Here is a 6695-nt window from a genome sequence, read left to right as displayed (position 1 = left end):
TCTCAAAAAAGTTGAATCATGCATATGACCAAATACTAAAATGTTTTCCATGCATATTTTCATTAAAAATTTTGTTTTTTTTCTCATATTTTAAAATGTAAATTGAATATTATAACCAGTTTATGATTATCTATTAGGATTACAAATCATTTTTTTTAGGGATTTTGATGTAGACTTTAATATCTGAAAGTGTAAAACTGCACAGTAGAGTACACTCTCAAGAACTAAAGATACAAGGTGTAAAATAAATGCGATACTAAAATTTTAGATTTTAGAATAGTTAGGATTTAAGCTCATAAAATAAAGATTCACACAGAGGAAGATTTACCTTGAACCTTAGACGACAATAATGAATAGAAACTTACCTAGAAAAATAATCAAACAATAATGCAGTTTACCTTAGGTATACTAATACTAGATAATAACACCTGAATCTTAATCATAATTTTATTATTAAACCCAAAATATTTTCCTTCCCAACAACACACACCTCTTTAGGAGGCACAGTAAACCTCATCGTTGCCTCTATTGTCACGTTGCACCCATGACAAGCAGCAAGGAAAGGACTTAAAATGTTTTTGGCTGCAATATTCTAATACTAATGTTGGATGACCTTACGTGTATGATATTGTTCTTGCTTTGTGTAGGTTGCTGGTGTGGAGACTAAATTACACATTTTTAGTATCCTATGTTCATAGTGATAAGAGTGGTGATGTTGCGGCTGAGTGGCCAACTAACATGAAAAATTGGTTCCAGTTAATGCTGAATATGCAGAGTACTGCAATAAAATCATTCTATCAGACACACTAATTATCACTACCAAAATTATTCAAACAAGGAATGCATATATATGCATCGATATGTATTTCAGCTAGAAACCTTTGTCTTGAGGCCTATACTAACGCAGCATGCTAACTAGCTTGCTTCTCATCGCCCCTTTGGGTTCATGATCTCGGAGAACACAGCACCAGACATCATTTTCTCCGACTCGTTGCTTAGAAAACTTTGTCCGTCGCTGCTGCTTGTTGTTGCCATTTCCAAAATGCGGGAATTCACAACTAGTTCACTGCCAGTACTAAACAATCACTGCTGTCATCGATTGAGGAGCCTTTCAGAGGAGTCTCCATGTCAACTTCTTTCTCAGTTTGAGCCACTTTGACATTCTCTTCCGCGCTCTCTTGCAGTTGTAATGCAAACTCAAGGCCCCAAACCACATCCGTCATCGATGGCCTTTCGATTCCATTCTCGAGCAAGCATCTCACTGCAACATCAACAAAGTTTTTCGGACAATCTGGTGAGATCTTTCCATCCAGATACGGATCAATGATTTCATTAATCGTTCCGTTGCTGTGGCTTTGTCTAGCCAACTCTGCTAGACTTGCTGGCACTGCTGATCGGTTTATTGCTGGTCTAGCACACAATACCTCGAACAACACAACCCCAAATGAATAGACATCAGATTTTTCTGTCAATTGCTGGCGTTGACAATATTCGGGATCCAAGTACCCTATGCTACCTTTCACAGCGGTGCTCACGTGGCCCTTCGATGTGCTCGTAGGGCCTGTTTTGGACAATCCGAAATCCGAAACTTTGGCCACCCATTTCTCATCCAGCAAGATATTTGTTGTCTTCACATCACGATGAATGACAGTGTGCTTGGCACCTGTGTGAAGGTAATCCAACCCACGGGCAGCACCGATGCAAATCTCTAGGCGTTGAGTCCATGAAAGTGGAGGATTATCAGTTCTGTAGAGATGATCACGAAGCGTCCCCCGAGCCATATAATCATACACCAGGATCATCTCATTATTCTCATTACAGTAACCAATTAGAGAAACCAAATGGCGGAATCTAAGCTGGGAGAGCATCTCAATCTCTGTCCTGAACTCGGTTGCACCCTGCCGGGAACTTGGATTCAATCGCTTGATCGCAGCACGATTGACTCCACCATCAAATAATCCTTTGTACACGTTTCCCAAGCCACCAACACCAATAATGAAAGAATCGTCGAAGTTGTTTGTAGCTGCTATGATCTCAACTAGCGAGAAACGGTAGCATAGATCAGAAGGTAGAGATGGCCTATGGGTCTTTGTTGACTTTCTTGAAGAGGAAACAAGAGGGCTTAAGTTTGAAGCTGCATCACCAGAAACCAGGTCCTTGAATTTTTGGACTCTTCTCCGGAAAATCAAGAGAAATAGAACTGAGAAGACAACAATGCCCGAAACAGCAGCACCAATAATAAAGATTGGTGGGCATGGATACGATTTCAATCCCGTTGATGAAAGCATATGCATCAGCTACATGAGGGCTTGGCGTGAACGTTATGCTCAGATTTTTCTGCTCATCTACAACACTTAAGATGAATTCTCTGGCGTAACCTCGTTCACCACGAGGGTCAGTGTAATGGATGCCACTGAAGTTGCTAAGTAAGGTCTAGCGACCGGATGTGACAGAAAAAGATGCTTTAGACCTGTTGAAACCAGTGAAGGAAGCAGGATTAAAATGGAGGCGAACAAACTTAGGTCCCGTTGTATTGAATTGGGAGAGAGATATTAAGGTAAAAACCTAGTGGAGGCAACTTTTTCTGTGGGATTTGTTAAGGAGCTGTCTTGATCTAGAAGGGCCACTTCTGAGTTGATGTCTGCAGTCCAGTGCCTGCCGTTTCCAGAACTGTATATACATGAAAACTCTCCTATTATTTGTTCGATACATAACATATTTTATATTTAAAAATTATATGTATAATAGTTAATTATGTATCTATTAATTGTTAAATAATCTTATATCATGTATTTAAAAAAAAAAAATTATATCAACTATCTAACTTATATCATATAATATAATATATAACAACCCATTTTCAAAGCCGAGTTTTTTAATTTTTTATTCATAGGAATAATTAATACATTAACTAGAAGTATTAACTACTAGAAATTCAGTTACATCCACAAACTATTTACAAAAAAAAAAAAAAAAGGAAGAAGAAGTTAATTCTTCATTACATGATAACCTAGTCTATTCTAATGTCATTAAATTACATAAACAAAAGATGAGCCTGAAAACATATTTACTATACAAGATGTAATTAAATTATAGAATAATGAATCCAACAATTTTGTATGTTATTTAAGATTATATAAGGATAAAAATCCTTTCAACATAGTAATTCTCAATAATTTCATAAGAACTATTTAATCTTGATTAATTTATTAATTTTTTATTCCCAATTATCTTTAATTTTGTTGATCGTCAAACATATTAATACTATTTGTTTCCAATCTTGAAAGTAGTCGATTCAATTTAATTTTTCCATTTGACAATAACTATTCGTTTCCATAATTAGAACTAGTTAATTTAATTTTTCTCCATCATCAAATATATTAATGCCATTAATTAAACTAGTCAATTTAGTTTTTCGATAGTTAAATATACTAGCATCACTAATCTTTATTATGAAAACTAGTCAATCACTAATCTTTCGATAGTTAAATATACTAGCATCACTAATCTTTATTATGAAAACTAGTCAATCACACATCTTTTTTAGTTTTTCACAATCAATCTATTAAGAACTTATGATAAAATTAAAGAAATTATAACATCGTATTATCAAGAATTTGACATGATTAATTAACAAAGATATAATGCAGCTAACTGAAGTCTATACTAGAGTGAAAACTCCTTATTGTTATACTGAACTCGCCACCTCTCCTATGTCATAGGAGTAACTCATCACATATAATTTGATTTTTTATGAAAATATTATTCAACTCTCAATCTAAACTTAAATTCCAAACCATGGTAAGAAACACAACAATTCTTTTCATGTTCAATATTCTCATGTTATTTCATAACCACTAACATACCAATGCCATTGGATTTTTTTTCCATAATTTATTCTTAACAATCACAATAATACATTTCCTTATACAAAATCATACATCAATTTAAATTCTGTCTTCTTCCTCCTCCTTTTGGTGTTCATTTGGCCGAACGTCATCTAATAAAAAAGAGGGTGTTCGTTTTCTTTTCTCATCAATTTTCTTGTCTCTCAATGTATCAATAACATGACATGGGTCTACTCATTTGATTAGTCTAATCCAAAACAAAGCCCTTATTTGGTTAAAACTTCCTCTTAAAATGACTTGTCTTATTTGACATCATCTACCCATACAACAATGCATTCTCTTTACCCTTAATTAGTTTCTTTAATTAATACTATGGTTGCTATACCTATCCAACTCTTTAAATCTCATCTTTCTTAACTTCATTTTGACCGAAACATGTCTAAGGTAAAGCACTAAGGTTTTTCTTCAATCTCTTCCCTCTATTCACCATTAATAAATTCTTCTTCCAAGCAAATACACATATTCATATGCTTACATACTTCTATTTGAAACCATCAACAATATTTATTCTCATATCATCAGTAAGCTATTTCTACATCATCACTTTTATTTATCAAGAGTTATTCCTAAACCAAGAAATTTTCCTTTGGAATCTACCCTATGGCCGAACCAGCAAGTTCAATTTCTTCCGAGTTCTTTCATTCCAAGCACTTCATTTTCTCACCATAATCTCAGGTTTAAAATTTGTAAGCTCAAGATCCAAGAATACATAACACCTTGGAAAATTCATTTTTAATCATTTATTTCTCTTGTGAGTGCTAGTTCAAGCTCTAAACATTGAAGATTACAATTCAATTTCTATTCCTCCTTCATGCTCAAAGGTGGCCGACCCTATGTTTATGTTTCCACTTGATATACTTTAATTTTCTTTGTTATTCACTTGAGTTTTTGTTCCTTTGCTAATTACTTCTATTTGTTTCATTAGATTCCATAAATCAGCATATACAAAAAAACCCCTAGTTCTTCACATTTAAGGAGGTTTCATCCCTTCCAACAATATTCAATCAAAACAAAGATGAAAACAAGAAAGATTTTCTTACCACTTGAATTTGAACAAGATTTAAGGATGTTTCTTTAACGATTTGTTCTTCTTCTTACTCTTCTTAACTTGGTTCTCTTCCAATTGTTTCTTCTCTAACCGAACTTCTCTCTATGTCTCCACCTCTAAATGGTGGTTTCCATCCTCACACAGTCGCACTCACTTATTATTCTTTCAAGTATCATTTTTTAGGGACATGCGAGAGGTTTGATGAAGAAAATGCAAGAAAGAGGAAGGTGGACACTATTAAGGAAGGGAAGAATCATACCTCCTCTTAAGTGACCCTAGGCCATGTTTTATTTTATTCCAACTTGTATTTTAATATTTTTACATTATTAAAGGATGAAATTCTTTATTTTTTTATCCTAATATTTGGTACAGTTTTTATTATCTATAATTATTCATTCGATACACATGAATATTTATTTTATTATAAAAAATAGTATACTTCCATTAAAATTAACATCAATTGGAAATAGTATACACGCAAAATTTTTTAGTGGCACAACAAAATAAAACAGGAAAAATAATTTAATAAAAAAAATAAAAGAATTAGAAAAAACCTATCATTGGTTTAAGATCCGAAACCTAATACTTACAATACCAAACAAAATATAAAACTACAAATTATAAGCAAATAGCATGCAAGAGATATGACACCTATAAGTTAAAATAGCCACCCGGTTTCGTCATAGCCATTGGCCTTTTATTTGCTGATTTGTTTATATTTCTATGCACACAAGAAATGGTTAACTTAGAGCTAGCTTCATTATTGACCAAATCGGTTCCTTATGGCTTTTTTATATGAAAATAAATTATGATACTATTAGTATATTTGTCATTCTTAACCCCATAATAATAATATAATAATAATAATAATTTACATTGAAAATAACTAAAAAACTAATAAAATATTCCATATCCCGTATTAGCCTTAATAAATCATCTTTTATGCATATAATGCACATAAATATCATATCAATTGAGCTGAAAACCTTTAAATATGTTATTGGGCGCATGAGGTACACGTCCAAAGACGTCTTCAATCTGCGCTTCAAGCATGTGCACAGCTGGGACGTCAGGGACTCAGGGGAGAGGCAGTCTGATGATACTAGCTTTAAGAGGTTTTTTTGAAAAATAATATTTTTTTTTATTTTAAATTATTTTCTTATATCTTTAAAAAAAAATTTCCGTATTAACCAGACCACTCTTAAACTTTCAATATTTAGATTTGTTTTTTTAGAATAATAGAAGTAATAGCAATATATACTTCTATTTGAAACCATCAACAATATTTATTCTCGTATCATCAATAAAGCTATTTCACATCATCACTTCCATTTATCAAGAGTTATTCCTAAACCATCAACAATATTCATTCTCATATCAGGTTGTATTTCTATTAATTTTAGTTATTAATTTTTATTGCTATTTATTTTTTTTATTAATGTTTTTTTTTAGCCTTATCTGTTTTTCAATTTTAACCCTAAACATTTTATTTCATTTAATTTTTTAAATCAATTTGGTACTCATTCTTTTAATTATTATTTTTTTTTCAATTTTATCCCTCATCATTTCATTTTATTTAATTTTTATATGCAATTTTGATCTTCATTCTTTGATTGTTTTTTTCATCATTTTCTTATTTTATTTTAATTTTTAATTTAATCCCTTGTTATTTTGTTCATTTAATTTTTATGCCAAATTTGGTCCTCATTTTTTTATTACTATTTGTTTTGTTTATCTAA

At 32.1% G+C, this 6695-nt stretch overlaps 1 pseudogene; it reads right to left on the bottom strand.

Moving 5' to 3' along the window:
- Positions 1-734: 734 nt before the first annotated feature.
- On the bottom strand, positions 735-5166 carry LOC118029396 (receptor-like protein kinase FERONIA; annotated as a pseudogene).
- Between the last annotated feature and the right edge of the window lie 1529 nt (positions 5167-6695).

The sequence above is a fragment of the Populus alba genome, chromosome 17, assembly GCF_005239225.2.
Source record: "Populus alba chromosome 17, ASM523922v2, whole genome shotgun sequence".
NCBI lineage: Eukaryota > Viridiplantae > Streptophyta > Magnoliopsida > Malpighiales > Salicaceae > Populus > Populus alba.
Note: the sequence above shows the minus strand (reverse complement) of the source record. Positions and strands in the feature narration are given on the sequence as shown.